The 24,956-nt window shown below is 44.3% G+C and overlaps 1 protein-coding gene and 1 pseudogene across 2 annotated transcripts in view; one reads left to right on the top strand and one right to left on the bottom strand.

Moving 5' to 3' along the window:
* AFF2 (ALF transcription elongation factor 2) overlaps window positions 1-24,956 on the bottom strand; it is a 496,057-nt gene that overhangs the window by 411,794 nt on the left and 59,307 nt on the right. The window lies entirely within an intron of this gene.
* On the top strand, window positions 14,082-15,798 carry LOC102984001 (elongation factor 1-alpha 1-like; annotated as a pseudogene).

The following is a 24,956-nucleotide window of genomic DNA, read 5'->3' as shown; positions in this document are numbered from 1 at the left end:
TTGACCCAAACAGGAATAAACAAGTTGCCGGGCTACAGAACGAAGCCCCGCGCTCCTATTATTAAGAGCGATTTCCAGGTCACTGGCTAGGATCAAAGCGACCAAACCCAGAGCTGTGGTCTTGGCTCAGTCTGTTGTGGCGCTGCCTAACTTTGGCTTTGTCAACACCAACACTTCTAGGGCTATTCAATCAGCTCCATTCACAAAGCCCTAACACTCCCCTTTGTCACCAGGGTGGGAGGGCCGGAAGTAATCTACATATCAGAAAATCAGGTTCATGTATGGTGAGAATTAAAGATATACTGTGGAGAATGAACAAGCTGTTTCAGATCACTGAATATTTTCATGAGCCATCAGGACACTATAGACATAGGTTACCCATTTTCAGGACTCAGACAATGATAAAATCCAGTTGTTGCTAAATCCTTACTGAACACAATTTATCCTTTCTTTGGATGATTCAGGTCATCATAAATCCCAATGCTGCTGTGGGAAACGCAGATTGGGCTAAATCTCCTCTATCCTTCTGATACAACCTCTATATTTATTCTCTTAAAAGACTGTTGGCTTATCCTTTGTCTCCTCCTTATCAAGGCAGAGTACGCGATGCCAAGAGGGAAAAATCCAGCTCTAAGCTTTTCAGTTTGGATTCTATGAAATGAAAATCTGCCAAATATTTTTAGTTTCAGTTGTCAGATCAGAATGTGACAGCTAATACTGATTTTCTTGTTCAATTATGACTTTTCTTTCCCCTCAAATACACAAAATATTCCAACGTTTGGCACCTTTTAGTTTCACTTTCCAGAGGATAAAATTGCAAATCTCGACATTATTGAATCTGAACTTGTTTCCGGGGCTGCAAAAAACACTTAACAGTCCCCATGTTTGGAAATAAGAGAGATGGAAACCTTCCTCCCCACGTGCTTTTTTTTTTTTTTTTTTTTTAATGTAACTCATAATAACCCTGATGTTTAATTCAAACAGATTCTAATTTCCAGGTCATTCTTGGGGACAAACATTTTGTCTTTATCACCATTTTAAAGAGCACAAGGCCGCTATCGGCTTGCATCTCACAGACACGTGCATGAGAAGCTATAGGCTAGCCTAGAATTTCAAGTTCCTTTCCATTCCACAGTCTTTCCCCCAGGCTCTTAACTCACTGCACTCATGCAAGCCTCCTTTATCTCGCTTGCTCCCCCTCTAGTGGAGGTGCTGGGGATCAGGGTCCCAGAGGCCTGTAGGAGGCTAAATGGCTGATCATCCAACTGGAAAGCCAGCAAACCACTGAGCGTTGACTGTCGCTACTCACTGGCACAACACTGAAACCCTTCTGTGTCTCTTTCTTCCGGAAGCTCTGTGACTCTTACCTAACTAGACTGATTAATGTGTTCCATTGTGATTTCCCTAACAAATTTTTCAGTCTGTCTGCTCTTTATTATCACCGTGCAGCAGCAATTCTAAATGCCAGTGATAAAATACTCCTCCCTGGAAAAAAAAATTGTGTTGGGCTAAGTTGTAAACAATGGATCTAGCTACTGTTTCAATGAAACACCAATGAATGGTAAAGCTAGCAAGTGAAACTTTTTTTGGTAACAGCTTTACTGAGATATAGTTCATAAAAATACAATTCACCATTTTAAAGTATGGACTTCAGTGGTTCTTGTATAGTCACAGAGATGTGCAATCAACACCACTATCTAGTTCTAGAACATTCCATGACCGCCCCCCCCAAAAGAAATCCTGTACCTATTAGCAGTCACTCTCCATTCTGCCCTTCCCCCAACTCCTGGTAACCACTCTACGGATTTGCCTATTCTGGTTATTTTATATAAATGAAACTGTATAATTTATGACCCTTGGGGTCCGCCTTCTTTCACTTAGCATAACGTTTTCAAGGTTCATCCATGGTGCAGTATGTATCAATACTTCATTCACTTTTGTGGCTGGATAATATCCCATTGTATGGATAAAACAATATTTTGTACATCCTTTCATCAGTTGACGGACATCTGGGTTGTTTCCAGTTTGGGGCTATTGTGAACAACGCTGCCGTGAACATTTGCGTGCAAAGTTTTGCGTGCACATGTGTTACCAGTTCTCTCTGATATATTCCTAGGAGTGGAATTGCTGGGTCATATGGTAACTCTATGTTTAACTTCTTGAGGAACTGCCTAACTTTTCCACAGTAGCTGCACCATTTACACTCCTATCAGCAATGTATGCGGATTCCAATATCTCCGCATCCTCACCAACACTTTTCAGTGTCTATCTTTTACAGTATAGCCATCCTAGAGTGTGTGAAGTGGTATCTCATTGTGACTTTGATTTGCACTTCCCTGATGGCTAAGGATGTTGAACATCTTTTCATGTGTTTATTGGTCCTTTGTGTATCTTTTTTTGGAAAAACGTCTATTCAGAGGTTTTGCTCATTTTTGATTGGGTCTTTTTTCTTTCGATTAGTGAGCTGTATCTGTTCTTTATATATTCTGGATACTGGCACCTTATCAGATACGTGATTTGCAAATATTTTCTCCCACTCTGCAAGATCTTTTCACTTTCTTGATGATGCTGTTTGAAGTTCCCTATCAATTTTTTAATTAAAATAATCGCTAATGCCTCAGGCTGAATACTATTTTTTCACAGTTTCTAAAAGTGCTTCCTATATGTAGATGGACACAGAGATATTAGTCCTACTACCACTGACCCTCTGACCCTGTGCTGATCCTTAGTTAGACTGGACCGTAAATACTTTATCAGGTGTCCACCTGTCCTTAGGACAATGGACCTCCTCAAACTTCCCAGAAAGCTTTTCAGTAGCTTTAAAATGATCATGCTGCATTGTGAACGCCTGCTTTCGAGCAAGTAAACTCAGTGCTTTTAAAAAAAAAATTGGTATTATTTGGCCAGGAGGATTTGGGTTAGCAGCTTTTCCCACGGGAATGCAGTATAGCTGTAAGACTTTTAGAAATCCTCTCTTTAATCAATACTACCTTTTACTTTACACTCCAAGACAGCTTTGCCATCTGGTTTCCCATTTAAATTAAATTTGTCCAAAAGTTTAAATTTTCTTGATATCATTCAGATCTAGTTAAGCTTACCAACCTAGACTAACTGCAGTGGGGGGCAGGGTAGAGGGCAGTCCAGGCTGAATTCGTGACAAATCTGAGTTCTAGCATATTTGGAACTCAATGCTGCAGTAGCTGCTCAGGCATGGTAATCACGTCCATCTTTAAAGATCCACAGGAGCAAGGCCTCAGGTCAAGTGGCCTAACAGTAGGGCGTAGGCAACAATGAAGTAGCCCACAGGCTTGGAGTTGCGTTTTTGACCTAAGGCTTCATCTGGACCACAAGTATCGGAGGCACAGCTGCAAATAAACTTTTGGGATGAAAGCTTATTATGGGTTGAATTGTGTCTCCACCCTGCCGAAAAAACAAAAAGAGATATGTCCGACTCCTAACTTCCAGTACCTCAGAATCTGACCATATCTGGAAACAGGATCTTTACGGAGGTGATCAAGTTAAGATGAGTTCATTAGGGTGGCCCCTAATCCAATATGACTGGTGTCCTTAAAAAAAGGGGAATTTGAACACAGAGGCAGGCATGCACAGGGGGGCAATACATGTGATGACACAGGAAGAAGGTGCTTATGTGAAAGACAGAGGATTGGCGTGATGCATCTACGAGCCAAGGAACATCTGAGGCTACCAGAAGCTCTTACCCTCGAGCCCTCAGAGGAAGCGTGGCCATACCAACACCTTGATTTCAAACTTCTAGCCTCCAGAACCAGGAGACAAAACTTTTCTGTTGTTCTAAGCCACAAATACAGTTTGTGGTGTTTTGTCACGGCAGCCTTAGGAAACTAATACACAGCTCTAGGCGCCATGCAAAAGGAGAACTTCTGGTATCTCAGGTGGAAGGCTTGTCACGCCCTACAGTGGCCATCCAAGTCCCCTCGGCGCCAGCAGAGTCAGTAATGGCCGTCTGGGTCAAATTGATGAGCTTGCGAACTAAATAAGTCAAGAAATCAGCGAAGGAATCATAACCGCCTCCTCACCCTAACTCATTCTTCATAAATAATGAGGATGTCTTATTGGGCGATATGAAATTTCATCATGAGCTTATTGAAGGACTATAACCATGTAGATATTGTGATGCTGTGTAACTAGTGGGGTTCAAAATAGGCTAAATGATGGTGATAATGACTGTCTAGAGATTATAAATCGCCACAAATATATGCTGGGCACTTCAGGTTGGTAGAAACTGTAAGCAGTCTGCATCCTGATCCAGTCAAATTTAAGTCAAATACTATCAGTCAGGTCGGTATGGGTATAAATTAATGAGGCCGGTTAACTAGAGGCAAGGATTCTTTCCATTTTACCTACAGTTATCCCTTTTTCATACATTGCCCGTGGGCTGATATTACACACAACGGTGTGGGAGAAAAAAATCACTGAAACAAATTTATTGAGACTTGTTTGGTAAGCATTACACTTTTAACTTTATTTCATGATATTGTCATTTATTCATTAGACAAACATTTACTGAGCCCTTATTATGCGTGCCAGGCAACCAAGACTCACGCATGAATAAGAAGAGCTTCTGAATACTGGCGCCAGCCCCACAGGTCAAACACACACACAGGTCTCCAGAAAAGCTTTGGGTCTGTCACAGCAAATCTAAGGATTTTAAATCTTAAATTCATAAAAGGACTTGAGAGACTTTGCACCCTCACTTTACTCCCAGGGGAAAAGAAGCTGAAATAAAATGTGTCTAGAAAATACAGGGTATTTCTCATTCCATGTATATCTCCCATTTAGGAAAGTTCGTTTACTTTTCTGCCAAAGTATATTTTAGCAAAACCTGAGTTCTCATTTAACAGCAGAAAGATGATGGCTGAAAGCCTGGTAAGAAAGAAGTGCTCAGCACTAATCTGGTTACTTTTGGGGAAGGCGGAAAGGAACATGACACATATTGTGCACCTCCTCTGTGCAGAGTTTTCTAGAATTCTCTTAAACCTTACAGAACCCTACGAGGGAGACACCCTTCTCCTCCCCCTCCCCCCCCCGCCCCCATCATCATCGCCATCACCATCATTTGTATCATTACCATTTCATAGGTGAGGAAACTGAAGTTCAGAGAGGGGAAGTGACTTACCCGAGGTCACACAGCCAGTGAGAGGCCACTTCATACCCCTCCACGTTGCAAAATGCTGCTTCCAAAGTACAGCTTCAAGGAAGTTATCCAGCTTTCAACACCTGCTCACTAAATGTAGTCTTGTACACTTGTCCCAGTATTTTATTAGTGACCATCTATTATGTTTATGACCTATAGACTCCTAAATACGTTCCTTTTATTTCATAATCCACTCCCCGCTATGTCTTGTGTTTTCCAGTGATATATTTTCGATCTGAGGAAGTTTATAGTTCAAAGTGATTCATTCCGTTCTGCCAACCGCAAGGCAAGACTGCAATAAATGTTCTCTTGTTGATCAAGAGTGTGTATTTGTGAGAGCAGAAAGAAATACTATCTGAATTCACATCATGTTTTGGACCACCACCAACTAATACATTGACATGCCAATATACTGGATTGTTTACATACAAAGTAAATGTCAAACAAAGGGAAAACCCTTTTGTCAGTTACTAGATATTCCTCTTAGCTTCTGGGACACGTCAGATTGAAGCAAAATGCGCCTGCTTCATCCTGTCATTACATTTGACCTAAACTTCATTTAAAAGACTGGAGAAATCATTTTAAAGCTGTAGTATTGATTAGGCTTTAGAAAAGTATTTGCCTTGGAATTGGATTTAAGTCTTGCTCAACATTCACTTGTCAAGAAGGTAACAGCTTTTACAAATGAAACCAAAAAGGAGGCATTTCATTCTAATTTCATTTGAAAAAAAAAAAAAAAAAAAGAAGAAGATTTTATAGAAGTAGACAAATCGGAAGGGCAACAAATTATCCTACCACCCACAGCTCAAATGCCTGCTTTGGCCAGTTTATCAGTCAGGACACGACCAGGACATTTACTGCTCGATGGCAAGGAGCACACTGAAAGGCCTGTTGACAGCTGATATTAGAGCTTTCCTTATGTTTACCTTTTTCTTCCTCTTTCAACAAGAGATTCCTGTTCAGAGCCTTTCTGGCTCTATGATGCTGAGCAACTGTGGACCGCAGCCCTACTCAGCCCATGGGGAAGCCGGGATTTCCAGCAAGATGTCCCCCGCTGCCAGTGCGATCAAAGGGACACAGACAGAGGCTCCCCCGTTGATAGTGGGTCTTTAACTAGCCCTCCAGTGTGCTGGGGACTGCTGAGCTGGCCTGACTACCGTGTACACATGAAAGAACACCTCACTCCTCCTGATCGCTACTGGTTTCTATAGAAACAAGAAAGAATCTGTTCTTTTGCTAAAATTTTCCCCTAAAGCTTTATTTTTTGCTATCACAGTCCTCCATTTATAGCATCATTTAACCGATCAAAGAACAATGGGCTGAATGAAGATAAGCGTGTGCTCCGTGTTCAGAAACCAAATCTTAACGTGCATTAAGCAGCCTGTGGTCAGTTCTTCTCTCCTGGGTCACATTAGGACTCAAGTATTTTAGAGTAACTACTTGAAACAATGGTGTATCGGAAAGTGAAAAGGGGTCAACAAGGTATTTACTCCACCACGCGCTGACTTTTCCACTTCAGAATACTTCAGCAGTTACAGTATTTAAATGAACTCTGTCTCATCCGTGTCACCATAAATTATCCTTGAAAACTCCAGGGCTCCTGACCACAGGAACGTGAGTCACGGCCTTGACGCCTGTGTGGCTTTGCTTCGAGATAACGGCTGGGTTTCCCTGCTTCATTATCATGTGCCCTTCTCCAGGGACCACATTTGCTCAGGAGTTGCTAAGGCTAGTAAATATTGTATCTGTCCTCTTGTAATCACCAAGCAAACAGACTTGCCCTCCGCCACATAAAACCCCCAGAGCTGTTAGGTCATGAAAGAGGTATTCAACTAGGGCTGTGCTTAAAAACTAAGAATGGGAATCTCTGTGGCATGTCGGATCCCATTCATTTATTCCTGCCTCAATAAATATTGAGTGTCAACTATTTGCCAGTCATGGGGTTTCAAGCACTGCAGGTAAGGTGCAGCACTGAGCGGTAGACACCGTCCCTGTCCACCCAGAGTTCATAGTCTAGCATGGGAGATAGGCATTAAACAAATAATCACACAATGAACTACGATTGTAAGAAGTCCTGTGAAGCAGAAGTACCAAGTGCCTAAGAAGGATTCTAATGCAGTCTAAGGGGTCACAGAGACACCTGGGTGTTTTGCTAGCACCTTGCTTATAAAACAGCTACAAAGTAGGGTTCCATTTCAGGTGAAATTTACTCAAAATTTGTGCGTGCTTTGCAAAATCGTGGAACTGTCAGCGATCTTGAGAGGTGAATGGCTTCAGGTGAAATTAACTTGAAACCTGTGCATGTTTTGCAAAATCACAGGACTGTCAGAAATCTTAAAAGAGGTAAATGGCTCAGCTCTTCAGAACAGATAGATGGTTTTCTCAATCTGGAGAGTCTTAAGAATGAAGCCTCACAGACATCCTTGGTGGCTCATCTGGTGTTTGAACATATTATAACTCTGGGAGTTCCTTCTTAGCTACCAAGATATCTAAAGGACCACACCACGAAGTAATTCACCCATAAGGTGGTCTTCAGCTGGGGAGGCGGGGAGGGGGGGGGGAATGCAACTGCACTGAAATGCTGCGTTTCATGCTCTGAATCCAATACAGGCTGAGCACCAGAGCCTGAGGACTAACTCTCTACTCGTAAAGCACACGTACAATAAAATAAATCCTTGGTATTCATGATGATCCAGTTTTGCCATTCACACAACCATTACCATTTTCACACTCTTCATTCTTTTTTCTTTTATTCTGAATCTGAACTTCTGGGACAAAGTTGGTCTCTGGTTAAAAAAGAGACACTTACAAATGTATACTGATAAAGAACATGAGCTTTTGTTTTTTTTTTTGTTTGTTTGTTTGTTTGTTTTTTGCGGTACGCGGGCCTCTCACCGTCGCGGCCTCTCCCGTGGCGGCGCACAGGCTCCAGACGCGCAGGCTTAGCAGTTGTGACACACAGGCCTAGCCGCTCCACGGCATGTGGGATCTTCCCAGACCAGGGCTCGAACCCATGTGCTCCGCATTGGCACCCTGCATCGGCAGGCGGACGCGCAACCACTGCGCCACCAGGGAAGCCCAGAACACGGGCTTTAAAGTCACACACATTGGGTCTGAACCCTAACTGTCCCACCTATCAGTGTATAAACTTGGGCAAATCATGTAACATTTTTAAGTCTTGGTTTCTTCTCTGTGAATTGGGGATGGTAGTACCTCACGAGGTTGTTGCAACACAGCTGAAAACGCACTTTTAACTGACATGTACTTTTATACATATTTTATAAATATGTGTGTGTGTGTACCTTCCTACCTTATTGCTACTGTGAAAAGAAATAAAGAAAACCTCATTTAAAATGGAGTCAGGAAGCTCTGAAGGGGGAGCTCTCACGCACTACCACTCTGCCACTGGCATTCCTCAGCAGGAAAAAATGTACCCTGCACTCCCCAGGTGGAAGAAGCTTACTTTACACACCCGTGCAGGAGGAAGAAAGATTTTCTGTTCGCCTAGCAACAGCCCAGCCAATGAGAAACCACCACACTCAGCCAGTGAGAAGCCACCACCACCCTGAACTCCCACTCTACTCCAAAGAACTTTCATCTAAAACAGCCCCTCCCAACTTCCTCCTTTCCTCTATAAAAGAACGGTCCTCTTCTTTGTTCTCCAGGCTTGCCTATGGCTTGACACAGTTTGTTTGTCCTGATTGCAATTCCTCTGCTATTCTCAAGTAAACTAATTTTGCTGGTAAAATAACTAGCTATTTTTTTTAATAGGATTTGTTTTTTAAAATACATTTATTTATTTATTTATTTTATTTATTTGGCTGCGTTGGGTCTTCATTGCTGCGCGTGGGCATTCTCTAGTTGCGGCGAGCAGGGGGCTACTCTTCGTTGCGGTGCGCGGGCTTCTCGTTGCGGTGGCTTGTCTTGTTGCGGAGCACGGGCTCTAGGCGCGCGGGCTTCAGTAGTTGTGGCTCGCGGGCTCTAGAGCGCAGGCCCAGCGGCCATGGCGCACGGGATTAGTCGCTCCGCGGCACGTGGGATCTTCCCGGACCAGGGCTCGAACCCGTGTCCCCTGCACCGGCAGGCGGACTCTCAACCACTGTGCCACCAGGGAAGCCCCTGCTATTTTATTTTTAAGGTTGACATTTCATGGTGTCAGAAGTGGGATCCGAAGGTGCCAAACACCGCCCGCCAACAACAAACTAATGACTCCCAGAACTGTGTGAGGTACGCACTTGAGCCGCTTGCACTCTCTCCTTCTGTGAGTTATCTTTTTCTTTTGAGTTCACTAAGCCTTCCCTTGGATCCGAACTCCCTTCCTTTGGTCAAGCTCTCTGACTTTATTTGGGAACTGTTTTTGTTTTTATGAAGGCATTGCCCTTTCTGGTGAGTATTCTTCTGTTTTCTAAACTTCTGAGTTTTGAGCAGTTGGATCCAACTCAGCTAAATTATCTTGGGAGTGTCCCGCTTTCGGGACCCCCAGCTGGTTTTATGTTTAAATACTATGGTCCCTCCTTATGCACATTTTAACTAAATGGATCAATTTGACCAAAAACAATTTAGAACTCCAGTGGCATTTATGGGGAACTTCTGACCTCCCCAAACTTGTTTTTCTCAGAACTAAATTAGAAGACCATGGCTCTAAAATTAAACAGACTGAATGGGATGCCTATTTTAATTGGTTCCTGGAGGCTTCCAAATTCATTCAAGACTCTAAAATCGCCTCTTTACAAAATACCATTTCTAAATTAACTGAGGCAAATAAACAATTGGAAAAAACCAAAAAGCTTCTGAGGTCTCTTTTTTCCCTCTCCCATCCTCTATGTCTCCAGGTACACAGCAGCCATCTTGTGCCAAGGCCCCACCGGGTGTCAGCTTCCTCTTTCCCTTATGCACTGTCCCCATCTCCTCCTTCTAATCCTTTTGCTGAACTTGCCTTTTTCTCTGAACTTCTCCCCACTTTCTCCTCCCCTGAACCTATTAAAACCTGCCTCTTTAAATCAGGCCCTCTGAGGATCCAAATGCTAAACCCCAAATTTCTTATGTTCCCTGGACTAAAGCTGAACTACAAGCTATAGTCAGATTTTCCCAAAGTAACTGAAGAGCCCCACAAATTTGCTGAGGAATTTAATATGGACATTCAAACTTATCGGCCTGGTTTCTCTGACTTATATCAGCTAGGTCCCATGCTTGTCAGTGAAGGTCAAGCCAAACACTGGATAAAAACTGCTAATTGGGAAAATCCAGAAGAGTCCCTAGAAGTACAAGCAGGAGACCAACCCTATGCTTTATTATATGATCAAACTCAGGGAATCGCCAGGCAACTCCAGTTGGCAACTTCTAGGGCTTTCCCAAAACCTACTGATCGGAATAAGATTCAGACCTGTACTCAGAAACCCAACTCAGAACCTCTGCACAACTATTACAGTCAACTCCAAACTATTTTTAAGGACAGTTCTGGTCTATGGGTGTTGAATGCACTCAGGTAGCCTTTAACTCTATGTTCATTAACGGGCTGAACCAGGATCTTTCTCTTCTAGTTAAAAGAGGATGGAATGGGGAACTACATCCATCCAAATTTAGTTAATTTAGCAAACCAGCTCACCTGCACCCTGTATGAGTCAACTAAAAGGAAGGCCACTAAAATCCTCAATTTTAAACTCCAACAAATGGAGTTCTCTAAAGAAACAAAAACAAACCCTCCCGGTCTCTGCCATTATTGCAAAAAGCCAGGACATTGGAAAGAAGATTGTTACAAGCTTAACGCTCCAGACACCTTCAGCCCTCTAACCAGCCTTTCCAATGTCCTCCTAACCCCCAATGATGGGGCTCTGAGGAACTACAGGGGCTCTCCCAAATCCTCCCTCTTAATCGGCTTGAAAAAAACCACTCTCCAGATTGGGAATGAATCTCTCTATGACCTTATTGACACCAGAGCTACACTCTCAGTGCTCAACCCCACTGTTATTAAACAGCCCCTACCTCAGAGTACTAAGAGGGTTCAAATGGTGGGGATCCCAAATAAAGCTCATCAGCTTCCTGTTTCTAAACCTGTCCCCTTTGATTTAGGCCCTCTAAGAGACACCCACCCTTTGCTCCTTAGTTCCTCCACCCCTATTCATTTACTGGGCTGAGATTTCTTAGAAAAATATCATGCTGGAATTTCTTTGTCCCAAAAAGGGAGAATAATTCTAGAATTTGATAGCAGCAACCGAAATAGCCACCTACTGAGCGAATCAAATGACCCTTCAACATCTTTTATTTTCTCCATCTCTGATGGCACTGGAGCTAATTCTAAGGAAACTAATCATTTGTCCCTATAAGATCAGCTGCCACCCTCCTTATGGGCAAAATCCTCAACTGATATTGGCAGAATCCTCCTATTAAGATGCAAATAGATCCTTCAAAGCCTCTCCCTGGAATTAACCAATACCCCATAAATAAAGAGGCCCTCCAGGGCACTAAGCCAATAATAGATGATTATAAGACCCAGGGCCTCATTATCTGGTGCACTAGTCCCTGCAACATCCCTATTTTACCTGAAAAGAAACCCAGTGACCAAGGATGGAGATTTGTCCAAGACCACCAAGCCATAAACTATACTGTCATCCCTTGTCACCCTATTGTTCCCAATTCCCATACTTCTTTAGCTTCATGCCCACCAAAAGCAAACTTCTCACTGTGAGTGATTTACGTAGCACCTTCTTTAGCATCCCTGCAGATAATGCTAATCAATACCTCTTTGCCTTTATTTGGGAAGGACAACAATATACCTGGATAGTAATGACCCAAGATTTTACCAAAAGCCCTTCTTACATCTCACAAGTCTTAAAAGCTGATTTAGATGATATAAAGTGTTCTGGAGGCTCTACTTTATCACGATATGTAGATGGCCTGCTTCTCTGCTCCCCTTCCCAGGTCTTTTTTCAGGAAGACAGCACCCACCTATTGAAGCTTTTAGCCTCAAAGGGACATTCTCTAAGCCGTTTCTAAGGAGAAACGGCTGTTTGTTCAAACCCAAGTTCATTATTTTGGGCACCTGATCATGGAAAAAGGGCTGGGCACCTAGACCCAGAGAAGCTTCACAGCATCCTGAACTTCCCAAAGCCCCAAACCAAAGTCAATTATGAGGTTTTCTTGGGGTGGCTAGTGATTGTTAGAGCTGGATTCTGAACTTTTCTCTCATGGCCCAGCCTCTGTATGCCTTACTAAAGAACAGCAAACCTGACCCTTACTACTTGGGAAGAGCTGGATGACCCAGCTTTTAATACCTTAAAGGAAAGCTTGATAAATCCTCCTGCCCTTGGCCATCCTAATTATCAACGTCCCCTTCTCCTCTTTACATTGGAGAAGGAGACAAGTACTCTCGGAGTAGTCACCCAAAAACATGGGGATCGCCATCGCCCCACAAGGTATTACAGTCAGCAGATAGACACTGTGGTATGAGGATACCCCTCCTTACCTCAGAGCCATTTCTGCCACTTTCCTTTTACTTAAGGCCACCAAAGAGATAGTCACGGGATCCCCTCTCACCAATTTTGTACCCCATGCAGTAGAGCCCTCCTGAACTCTCATCACACTCAACACCTCACTTCCGATGAAATCCTCATGGCAAGCACTCCTCCTATAACTCTTTCTCACTGTGATAACCTTAACCCTGCCGCCTTCTTCCCTTCTCTAGGGACAACACTCCTCATGACTGACTCTGACAGATCACCTTTTGCCTCCTCACGATGATTTACAGGAAACTCCTGTCACCAGTGCTGAGTTTTCATGGCTTACCAATGGTTCTTAAAGAAAGAAAATGGTAAATATTGTGCTGGATATGCAGTTGCAACTCCTTTTAAAGTCATCAAGGTGGCACCTTTGCCTTTGGCCACCTCGGCCCAACAGGCTGAATTATATGATCTTAGTTGGGCCTGCATTTCAGCAAAGGGCAAAACTGCAGACAATGGATATGTCTTTGGAGTAGCTCATGACTTAATGCTATGGAAACAGCAAGGGCTCTATTTCTAACGGGACTAAAATGTAAAATGGCTCTTATGTCCAGGATTTATTAGATGCCACACTCTTGCCAGCAACTTTAGCTATTATTAAGGTCCCTTGACTCCCTGGAAGCTAAAGGAAACCACACTGCTGACATTTCCGCCAAGAATGCTGCCCTCAAAGGAACGAAAAATCAAACCTCTGTCATGTCCAAAGGGATGTTGCCCCAAATAATAACCTAGAGAAATTGGTTAGAGAAGCCCAAGAATTGGCTCCAGAAAAGGAAACACAAGATTGGAAGTCTAGTAACTGTTCATTCGATAAAAAGGGAGAACTCTGGCTTGGGCCAGATAACAATCCAGCCTAGCCAGGGACTCTAAAATTCAAATTACTGACTACTGTATATGCATTAAACCCTTGGTCAGCAGAGGAAATGATAATGCTTATGAATCAATACTGGTGAGGAGGTTATCAGTAAGGCCACAAAAAGCGCCTACTCTGCTTGCCCCACCTGCCCAAAATATAATTCAGGAAAACCTGTCTGCAGTGCTCCGGAACACTTTAAACTGCCCAATGGACCGCTGGAGGTTTGGGAGATGGATTTTATTCCGTTTCCCCCATCTCATGGATATAAATATGTCTTAGTCATGGTTTGTATGCTTTCCCACTGGGTCTAAGCCTTTCTGTGTAGACAAGCTACTGCCTCTTCTGTGGCTAAAATTATTTTAGGAAAGATTATCCTTACCCTCAGGAACCCCTCTTGAGCTCCATAGCGACCAGGGAACCCAATTTACCGGTCAAATGTTACAGCAAGTCTGTGTTGTTTGGCCAGTCCTAACGCACTTTCACTATGCTTCCCAAACTCAATCCTCAGGGATGGTCCAACGCACTAACAGCAACATTAAGACTCAATTTGTGCTCTTTCGCAACGGGTTTGCCACCAGGACACAGGTGTGGTGAAAACCACCGCTAAACCTAAGCAGAAATGGGAAAGGAGAAGACCCACATCAACATCGTTGTCATTGGACACGTAGATTCGGGGAAGTCTACCACTACTGGCCGTCTGATCTACAAATGTGGTGGGATCGACAAGAGAACCACTGAAAAGTTCGAGAAGGAGGCTGCCGAGATGGGAAAGGGCTCCTTCAAGTAGGCCTGGGTCCTGGACAAACTGAAAGCTGAACGTGAGCATGGTATCACCATTGATATCTCCCTCTGGAAATTCGAGACCAGCAAGTACTATGTGACCATCACTGATGCCCCAGGACACAGAGACTTCATCAAAAACGTGATTACAGGCACATCCCAGGCTGACTCTGCTGTCCTGATTGTCGCTGCTGGCGTTGGTGAATTTGAAGCAGCTATTTCCAAGAGTGGGCAGACCCTGAGCATGCCCTTCTGGCCTACACTCTGGCTGTGAAACAACTCATTGCTGGAGTTAACAAAATGGATTCCACTGAGCCACCCTACAGCCGGAAGAGACACGAGGAAACTGTTGAGGAAGTCAGCACCGACATTAAGAAAACTGGCTACAACCCGACACAGTAGCATTTGTGCCAATTTCTGGCCGGAATGGTGACAACATGCTGGAGCCAAGTGCTGACATGCCGTGGTTCAAGGGATGGAGAGTCACCCGAAAAGACGGCAGTGCCAGTGGAACCAACCACACTGCTTGAAGCTCTGGATCGCACCCTGCCACCAACTCACCCAACTGACAAGCCCCTGCGTTTGCCCCTCCAGGACGTCTACAAAATTGGTGGTATTGGCACTGTCCCTGTGGGTCGAGTGGAGACTGGTGTTCTCAAACCTGGCATGGTGGTCACCTCTGCTCCAGTCAATGTGACAAGTGAAGTGAAGTCTGCTGAAACGCACCATGAAGCTTTGAGTGAAGCCCTTCCTGGGCACAGTGTGGGCTTCCATGTCAAGAACGGGTCTGTCAAAGATGTTCGTCCTGGCAATGTGGCTGGTGACAGCAAAAATGACCCACCGATGGAAGCAGCTGGCTTCACAGCTCAGGTGATTATCTTGAACCATCCAGGCCAAAGCAGTGCTGGATATGCACCTGGGCTGGATTGTCACACAGCTCACATTGCTTGCAAGCTTGCTGAGCTGAAGGAGAAGATTGATCGTCGTTCTGGGAAAAAGCTGGAAGATGGCCCCAAATTCCTGAAATCTGGTGATGCTGCCATCATTGATACGGTTCCTGGCAAACCCATGTGTGTTGAGAGCTTCTCTGACTCTCCTCCTCTGGGCCGTTTTGCTGTTGGTGACATGAGACGGACGGTTGCCGTGGGTGTCATCAAAGCGGTGGACAAGAAGGCAGCTGGAGCTGGCAAGGTCACCAAGTCTGCCCAGAAAGCTCAGAAGGCTAAATGAATATTATCCCCAATACCTGCCACCCCAGTCTTAATCAGTGGTGGAAGAACGGTCTCAGAACTGTTTGTCTCAACTGGCCATTTAAGTTTAATAGCCAAAGACTGGTTAACGATAACAATGCATCGTAAAACCTTCAGAAGGAGAGGAGAATGTTTCGTGGACCATTTGTTTTGTGTGTGGCAGTTTTAAGTTATTAGTTTTTAAAATCAATACTTTCTAATGGAAACAACTTGACCAAAAATCGGTCACAGAATTTGAGACCCATTAAAAAAAGTTTAACGAAAAAAAAAAGACTCAATTTGCAAAATTTGTAGAAACCCTTCCATTTGTAGTATCCTGGCCAAAGGCACTGCTATTAGTCCTTCTAAATCTCATGTCGAAACCCTTTTAGAACCGATAAACTCTCACTCTGAGATAATCACAGGATGCCCAATACACCTGGCTCCTGCTTCTTTTGATCTACAACTGATAAAAGGAGATCATCCTTCAAAATTATAAAGGCTTATTAATTGCTTCTGTTGAAAATAACCATGCTCTAGTAGAGCAATCTTTTCTCAGTGTCTCCCATCTTCCCTGGAGACGAAGACTTTAGACATCATTCCTTACCACCTGGACCTTTCACCTATTGGACAAGACACCTCCAGAAAGAGTCCCTTCAAGCTCATTGGAAAGGCCCCTATCAGGTACCATTAACCAACCCTTTTGTTGCCAAACTCCAAGGAACAGACTCTTGGAGTCATGTGTCCCATCTAAAGAGAACACCAAACCCTGGCTGGACCTGCACACAAACTGGTGACCTGAAAATAAAGATTTTCAGGAACTGAAGTGGACACAGCCTCTGAAGGAGACAGCTTTCCCAACATAACCAGACCCGGCCTGTATACCTTTTCTCACTGTTGCTTCTTACCCTATTTTCTCCTTCTCTTTATTGGAAAGACAATACTCTTATCTGCATTTCCCAATCTCCTGAGAAAGGAGGAAACCTTTCTGACTGTTGGATCTGTCACCAGAAACTCTGATCTGTTCATGGCGTTGGAGATCCCTTGGTTTTACCTGTAACCAATTTCTCTTTAGTCCCAAATGCCGCTGTCAGTTATACTCACAAGCCTACTGGTGTTAACTATCTGGCTAGGCTATTACAGCCAGGTGTTCCCATACCTTGTTTCAAACATTCTCCAACCGAAACCATACTAGTTCAGCTGAACACCTCAACCTTGGCACTCTTTTTCTTATTTAAATACGATCCATTACCCTGCGCCCAAGGGAAATGCAAACAAGCTAACCCCTCTTTTCAAGGCTTTTAGAAAAGACTTCTCTAGGCTGGGATGGTACCTTACAGAATGTCATCCCAATTCCTCCGACCCCGGGCTTGAAAATGTCAATCAGGAAATTCCAGCCAACAAAGCTATCAATAACCGTACGTTAGCTGGAATCCTCTGTGCTACAGCTGGCTTTATTTTTGCCTGTGGTGGTTGGCATTTCTCATGGGCATATGAATGTTTAGATAGCTGGTGAACTGGAGATCAATGCTTATTGGGATATTTAACTGTCCCGGTCACCATTCATAACAAATCAGAAGCCTCTCATGGGTCCTCCGCATTAAAGCTCCATGGCCACTTTAAATGGGAACTTCTACGAGGCACACATGACCCCGGGTTTGCCCCATAGGGAAAGCCCTTCTCCCATGGGTCCAAGTAAATGCCAGTGAATGCAGGATCAGAAATCTCCCCCCAACATTAGGTTAGCTAGCCAACTCCACAGCCAAGGCAGTAGCAGCCCCCAAATGGTCACTTGACTCGTTGGCCAAAGTAGCTTTGGACAATTGTACAGCCCTTTGATTATCTACTCGCTGAACAGGAGGTGTCTGTGTACTAGCAAATACCACCTGTTGCTCATGGATAAATGCTTCTGGTAAGGTAGATATTCAACCACACAAGGTCAGGGAACAAGCACACTTGGTTACAAAAAAAATTTCACCTAACTCTCCATGGTCCTTTGATTTGTTCAGCTGGCTACCTTCAGGCCTAGGTAAACGGTTTAGAACAATCATACAACTTGGATCTGTCACGTTAATTTTCATTCTGTTTTGCATAATTGTTTTTTAACTTTATACCTATTGCCTGTCAAATCTCTGCAGAAGTGATGCACCAGATAGAGTGATGTTAGCTCAGTGCTTCAAAATGACCTCCAACACTTATGACTTTGATAAGATACAGACTTTAAGTGAGAGGTGCCTGAGAGTTCTCCCTCCTACCCTTTCTTGTTACTCAAATGTAGCCTCAGTGGTTTCCATTCTGTGTACTTTCTGTCAGACGTGGGACATGACGACCAGGAACATGACGACCAAGGAACCCCTTGGTTCCTTCCTGGAACCAAGGGGCAAACCCACCAAAACCTGACTGATCAGCAATGCTTTATAGGAAAGATCTTGATCAAAAGGGGAAACGTAAAAATAAATAAAGGAAACCTCATGCTGGGATCAACATGTACACACTGCTATATTTAAAATGGATAACCAACAAGGACCTACTGTATAGCACAGGGAACTCTGCTCAATGTTATGTGGCAGCCTGGATGGGAGGGGAGTTTGGGGGAGAATGGTCACATGCGTATGTATGGCTGAGTCCCTTTGCTGTGCACCTGAAACTATCACAACATTGGTAATCGGCTCTACTCCAATAACAAATAAAAAGTTTTAAAAAATGCAGCTATAGGAGTAGAGCACGTAGCAGGGAGCCTAGTATATAGTAATAATAATAACCAATTAAAGTGAAAAAATATAAAGAAAATGGAGTCAGGAAACCCCGAAGGAGGAGCTCTCGTGCACCACCACTCTCTGCCACTTGCAGACCCCAGCAAGAAGTGTACCTTGCATTCCCCAGGTGGAAGAAGCTTACTTTACACACCCCAGCAGGAGGAAGAAAGATCTTCTGCTTGCCTAGCAGCAGCCCAACCAATGAGAAACCACCACGGTCAGTCAGTGAGAAGCTGCCACCATCCTGAACTCCTACTCTCCTCCAATGAATTTTGTTCAAAACAGCCCCTCCCAACTGCCTCCTTTCCTCTATAAAGAAGGCTCCTTTCCTTAGTTCTCTGGACTTGCTTATAGCTTGCCACAGTTTGCTTGTCCCAAATTGTAATTCCTCTGTGATTCCTGAATAAATTCATTTTGCTGGTAAAATAACTGGCTATTTTATTTTTAAGGTTGACACTACATACATACAACCTATCTTACTGATGTATAAACACATCTCTCTCTCTCTCTCTCTCTCTCTCTCTCTCTCTCTCTCTCTCTCTCTCTCTCTCTCTCTCTCTCTATATATATATATATATATATATATATATATACACACACACACACTTCTGACAGCCTTGCTGCTCTTTTTATCCCCAGGGTTGAGCTCTGAACCCAAAACATAGTTGTTATGCAACAATTGGTTACTGGAGGAAGGGAGAGTAGAAATAAAAGTACATTTCAGAGTTAAAAAAATATGGAGGTTCTGTGTTAACATGCTGTTTTCAAAGACATGTTAACTGGGTTGACAAGGGTTTCTAATTGTACTTTTCCAATAAGTTTGAACCCAATTCTTCTGTTGACTCTGAGCAACATCAATGAAATAGAAATAATTGTAGTCAAACGCTCTCAGGGTCATAAACCTAGTTGCAAGCATATGGATCACCTCATTATACTTGCACCCCTAAGGTTTGTTAAACACCTTAGAATGGAAAAAGTTAACAAATGTGAGATTTATTTTTATCATTATTAAAATAAAATGGAAGAAGCTAAAGATAGCAGAGAACCTAAAAGCTAAAGCTAACATATTCAAACAACTATGTATTTTAAATTATTATGGCTAATGACCTGAAATTTTTTCTAGCTCCATTTCCTAGGAATAAAACCCAAATCATCTCTAATAAAAATATGCTCATAAATTTTTGCTGCTGATGTCTTTAGGGGGATATTGACTAAAGTGTTTGGAACAGTCAGTTTCCTACAACCAAGAAAATAAAATACAGGGGATACAGCGCGTGTTTTCATCATATACATGATGAACTACATAATGCTCCTTCAAGCAGAGAAACAGTCAACTATATGCTACGGCAAAATCTTAGGCTGTAGTCACAAAGTCAAGCACTGACAGACAGTTACCTGGGTCGAGAATAACTGGCCAGTCATTGACATAATTCTGAACATAACATAAACCAGAGGAAACACAGAGGAACGTATAAATTCACCCTGGAGAAATCCAAGAAGGCTGCTTAGAGAAGGCTGCACTTGAGCTGAACTTGAAGGATAGTTAGGGTACCGGTGATGGAGAAGGTGAAGGAGATCTCTTCCTGACCACTGGAAGAGCAAGAGTAAAGGCACAGATGAGGAAGGAAAGAATGAAGAATAAGTCATTACAAATGTTAAATGGTGTAAAAGGGCAGAGCAGAAGGTGTGGTGAGAAAAGGCAGATAAGGCCACATCAAGATGCCTCCAAAATAGTACGCTGAGCAATCTTGATGCTTTTTTTCCGTAATCAAGAAGGAACTACCAAACGCTTTGGAGGAAAACACCTTTCTTCCAGACGGTTCATTGCCTCTCTTGTATCAAATGGATGAGGCAGCTCCTCTACAGTTACATAGGCATTTTGGACTTCACTTTCTTAATAATTTCTTTATTAGTTACTGAATACAGTCTAATGATAGTATATCTGTCATCCAAAGTGTCTCAGACATGAACAAAATATATATTTAAAACGTATCTGGGATTGAATTCAAATGATCAAATAGAGTTGAAATTTAGTCCTAAACACCGTGATGTTGCCAGACAGGAAAGTGCCACGACAGATTTATTAAATCCTTCCACGGTGAGGGAAATGTTATTTACAGCATGTTTGTTGTTTGTTGTTCTATCGTATTTTTCTTTTCTGGGTATGTTGAGGTTTCCTTCTCAGGCTGCAGAGATTCCCTTACTTTATTTCCTTTTTTGTACCCCCTTCATTTTCAGGTTAACCTCTGAAAATAAAGGGTAGACAAGGTCTAAAGAGGGTCCGTTGTCTTTCCTTCCTTCCTTTCACCAAGTATTTACCAAACACCTGTCATGTGCCAGACACTGACTTTGACACTAGATGCACCAGAAGGAATAAGATAGAGCGCCCTGTCTACCTTCAAGGAGTTCACAGTCCCGCTGGGGAGACAGCCCAGGTTGAAATTCAGTCCCAAGGCGTTTGCAAGCTTACAAATGAGTATATGGAATGGGGAGTAAAAGCTTCCCAATGGCATGCTGCAAACGGTTTTATTTTGCTCTTGTCCCACCAAAGATAAAACCTCAATCATTCTTTGGCAAAGACTAGTCCTTTGTTTTCGAAAAACCATTTCAAGAGACTCTAGCTACACAGACATAAAGCGCCCCGATCTGCCTGGCCACTCAAGACAAAAATTGAGAGGACACGCTCAATTCCTCCCTTTCACTCACGCTCTCCCCGCCACATACACACTCTGGCTCCATCAGCAACTATTTTTGACTCCACCTCCAACATATCTCGTGCATCCACTCGCTTCTCTCCATCCGCGCACCGCATCACTCGCCTGCCCCACTGCGACAGCCTCAAGAGCTGGCCTCCCTCGCCTCCTTCTTCACCTCCCTACGGTTTGTTCTCCGAAGGTGCCATTGTAACATGTAAATCAGATGATGATTTTCCCCACTTCGACTCCTCCAATGGCTTCCCGCTGCAAGTGGGATAAAATTCAACTTGCTCCTCTCAGCCTCTGAAGTACCCACTGATCCGGTCCTTGCCTACCTCCACGACCTCAGCCTCTGTTAAGGTTACCCTCCTTAACAAGGCTCATTTTGTTCCTTGAACAAGCCAAGCATGCCCCTGCCTCAGGGCCTTTTGTATTCCGCTGCTATCTCCTTGAATAGCTTCCCCAAGATCCTCGCTTCACCAGCTTCTTCTTCTCGTCATTCCGGTCCTCAGCTCAACCAGGGCCTCTTCTCAGACCACCCAGGCTAAACTCGGCCTCTTCCACTTCTGTAACTGCATCCCATCATCCGATCTGACTTCCTTCAAATCACTGACTGCAGTCAAAAATGAGACTGTCTGCTGATTTTTTCACATCTGCCCACTCCAATTAGAATGTAAGCTCTGTGAAAACCGGCACCGAGTTCCCTACTGGCCCCTCAGCACCTAGCTCAGGGCCATGCGTTTAGCGGATCCCTTGCAAGAAGCAGGGAAGGAAGGGAAAGGAGAGAGGCAGGGGAGGGGATGGGAGAGAGGAGGAAAGGGAGGGAGGAAGTGTGGTATCTACTATTCTTGGGAATAGCAATGAAATCACCTTCGACCTGAGTGCAGTTGTTTTCGGGTTCGTTTTTCCTGAATGATTGAGTTGGCCTGTCTGTAGCTTTGGTTGCCTATATAGGGCTTGGGACAGGGAAGGGAGCATACGGGAGACAGATTGTTCTTTTGACTCAAGTGAGAGGAGAGGACTACAGCCCATTGGTGGCTTGTTACCTGTGAGGGTGCGTGAGGCTTGGGCTCCTTCTGAGAGCTGCTTGCAAGAGTCAAAGAGCCAAGGGGAGATACCAAAGGTGCTGCTTTCCTGAGGGACTCGGCAAGGCTCTAAGCAGCTGACTCTCCGTTGTGTCCATGGGTGTGTATTCTAGTGTCGCATGACTTTTACTCACCACTCAGCCAGGACTTCTGAACGCTAAATCAATACACAGCCCCCAGGACAGCACTGGCTGTGTCTACATGATGCCAAAGCAACCTGCCAATGGATTAGATGCGGTTAAAAAAGAAATCAGTCAGGTAGACAGATTCAACATCACGTAGACAGAGCCACGCTGTCATGTGCTGGCACGACCGTGTTGTCTTAAATTGCTAAAAAATTAACAATACCGGAGGCTGGGGAACTCACCGCTTTCATTAACATTTTCCCATAAGTAAGTTCAATAATTTCCCAGTGTCTACAACTAGGATTGGAACTCATGGACCCTGAATTTTAATCACATGAGCTCCACATGCAAGGGGCCATTTCAATGCTGACTTTTGCGTCTCTGATTTGAAGTGATCATGCATATTGTATAGTTTGCCCCACCTTTTTTTCTCTTTTAGTGGGTGCCCTAGGGTGAAGCAGTTCAGTTAAGGGCAACTCGCCATTGAGCCACTGTCATAAAAATATGTTAAAGAATGTGGCTCTCTAAGAAAGCAAAGCAGCCCCCCAAAGCTTGGCCACACAGAACCCTCAGGCAAGATTCCCACGTGTTCTGGAGTATTCCACGGCCCTTGAGGATCAGGGCATCACCCCCTGGAGGTTCTGGTTCAGCGGGGTGAGCTGGGGCACAGGCAGTGCCTGGCACGTTGGGGAAGCGCCCCCCACCCCAGGGTCCCGAGGCAGAGGCGAGGCAGGGCCCAGGCCCCAGGAGAAAGCCAGGAGGGCTTCTGGAAGTGCCCGCTGAACGCTGACCTTCGGCAAACCGTCCTCTGCCCCGAGGCTTTGCTGAGCTGGGGCTGAATCCCTCTCGGGTTCTGCACAGGCCGTGAAGCAAAATGGGTGCGGGGACGGGGTCACCGAGGGCACGTCATCACCCACTTGGCGAACCTGACGCCCTGCGTGCCCTCAGGAGGACGAGTCTCTAGAAGCGGTTCCCTCTGTGGGACCTGTGTTTCCCAACCAGGGTCCCAACGGACCCAGGGGTGTCGTTAGGAGCAACTGGAAGACGTCAACCCGCGGATCAAGTTCTAAAAGGCTTAAAAACTGCGAGTCTATAAGAAAACAAAGGACAGCCAAAAACCTCAAGACACATAACCTGCTAACTTCAGGCTTTAACAATTTCCAGGCACGAGCTGTAACTGGCCTTGTAACAAGTAACCACTTGTAGGGAATTTTGTACTTTTTAATAATGAGGTACAGATGAATGCGTTCTGTTGTCCTTCCTTTAATGCTTAGTAGTTTTAATTTTTTTGTAATAATCCACCTTTATGTTAGTCTATTGAGAGCTTGTGTTTTAAAAGTCTTGCTTTGTTCTCTTATCTGAATCTTTAAGGGAAATAAGGTAAAAATCGAAATATCTGGGAAGTCCTGTACATTCAACTTTAGAAACTGTCAGTGTTGGTTCTTGTAGAACGCTTGCTTCAATAGAGCCAAGCAGTTAATGACAACTTAGTGTTTACATTGTGTTTTCCTTTAAAAACTAACAAGCAATGCTCCTTTAAAAAAATGTTTTCTTGTAATTGTAAGCTGATTTATTTGGATGATTAAAATATTGGTTTGAGCACCTGGTCTTTTCCACCTTAAGCTCCAGTTCAATGTTAGATGTGTCGATACGTATTTCGTGGCAAGAAATATCTGGCTGTTATTTGATTCATAAACTTGCCTGAAATATTTGAGGTCCAAATCTGGCTCTTAGCATCAAGAGTCTCCTGGAAGCTCTGTCCGTCACAGAGTTCCCATAGGCGCGTTTCCCGGGTAGAGGATGCCAGTCGTGCACTCGTCCTCTATATCTGGACATCCCTCGGTGTCACTGCAGACTGATTTCATGAGAAAGGCCACCTGGTAGGTCGCTACCTTGAGGACACTATCATTCCCATATTAATGACAGTTCTTTTATATGACTTATTTTCAGACATTAAAGAAATTATGGGGATAATTTTGGTTTGGGCTATAGAACTTTAGCTTCTGATGATAACAGTTTTGTATGCTTAGATTACACTTACTGGTAACTTTACTGTAAGATGCAAGAGGATAGATGTTTCCCCACCCCAGGGTCCCGAGGCAGGGCCCAGGCCCCAGGAGAAAGCCAGGAGGGCTTCTGGAAGTGCCCGCTGAACGCTGACCTTCGGCAAACCGTCCTCTGCCCCGAGGCTTTGCTGAGCTGGGGCTGAATCCTTCTCGGGTTCTGCACAGGCCGTGAAGCAAAATGGGTGCGGGGACGGGGTCACCGAGGGCACGTCATCACCCACTTGGCGAACCTGACGCCCTGCGTGCCCTCAGGAGGACGAGTCTCTAGAAGCGGTTCCCTCTGTGGGACCTGTGTTTCCCAACCAGGGTCCCAACGGACCCAGGGGTGTCGTTAGGAGCAACTGGAAGACGTCAACCCGCGGATCAAGTTCTAAAAGACTCAGAGGTTAATTTCACTTATTCATTGAACTCCTTTATTCACTCGGTTGTTGTTTTTAACAACCAGCAAATATTTCTGGGTACCTACTGAATGTCTGGCTGGCATAGTGGATACAAAGAGCCTAAGATGTGGTCTTGATCCTCAAGGAAGCCATAGTCCTCTGAAAGAGGCAGATACTGCGAACAAATAATGGCAGTCAAGCATGGCAAGCACTGTCAGAAGAGCTGCAGGAAGCACTGGGGAAGCCCAGAGGTAAAACACATTCTGACTAAGAAGCCTGGGGACCGGGAGGGGGAGGGGGAGGGGGAGGGGGAG

Source organism: Physeter macrocephalus, chromosome 21 (genome assembly GCF_002837175.3).
Source record: "Physeter macrocephalus isolate SW-GA chromosome 21, ASM283717v5, whole genome shotgun sequence".
Taxonomy (NCBI): Eukaryota; Metazoa; Chordata; class Mammalia; order Artiodactyla; family Physeteridae; genus Physeter; species Physeter macrocephalus.
Note: the sequence above shows the minus strand (reverse complement) of the source record. Positions and strands in the feature narration are given on the sequence as shown.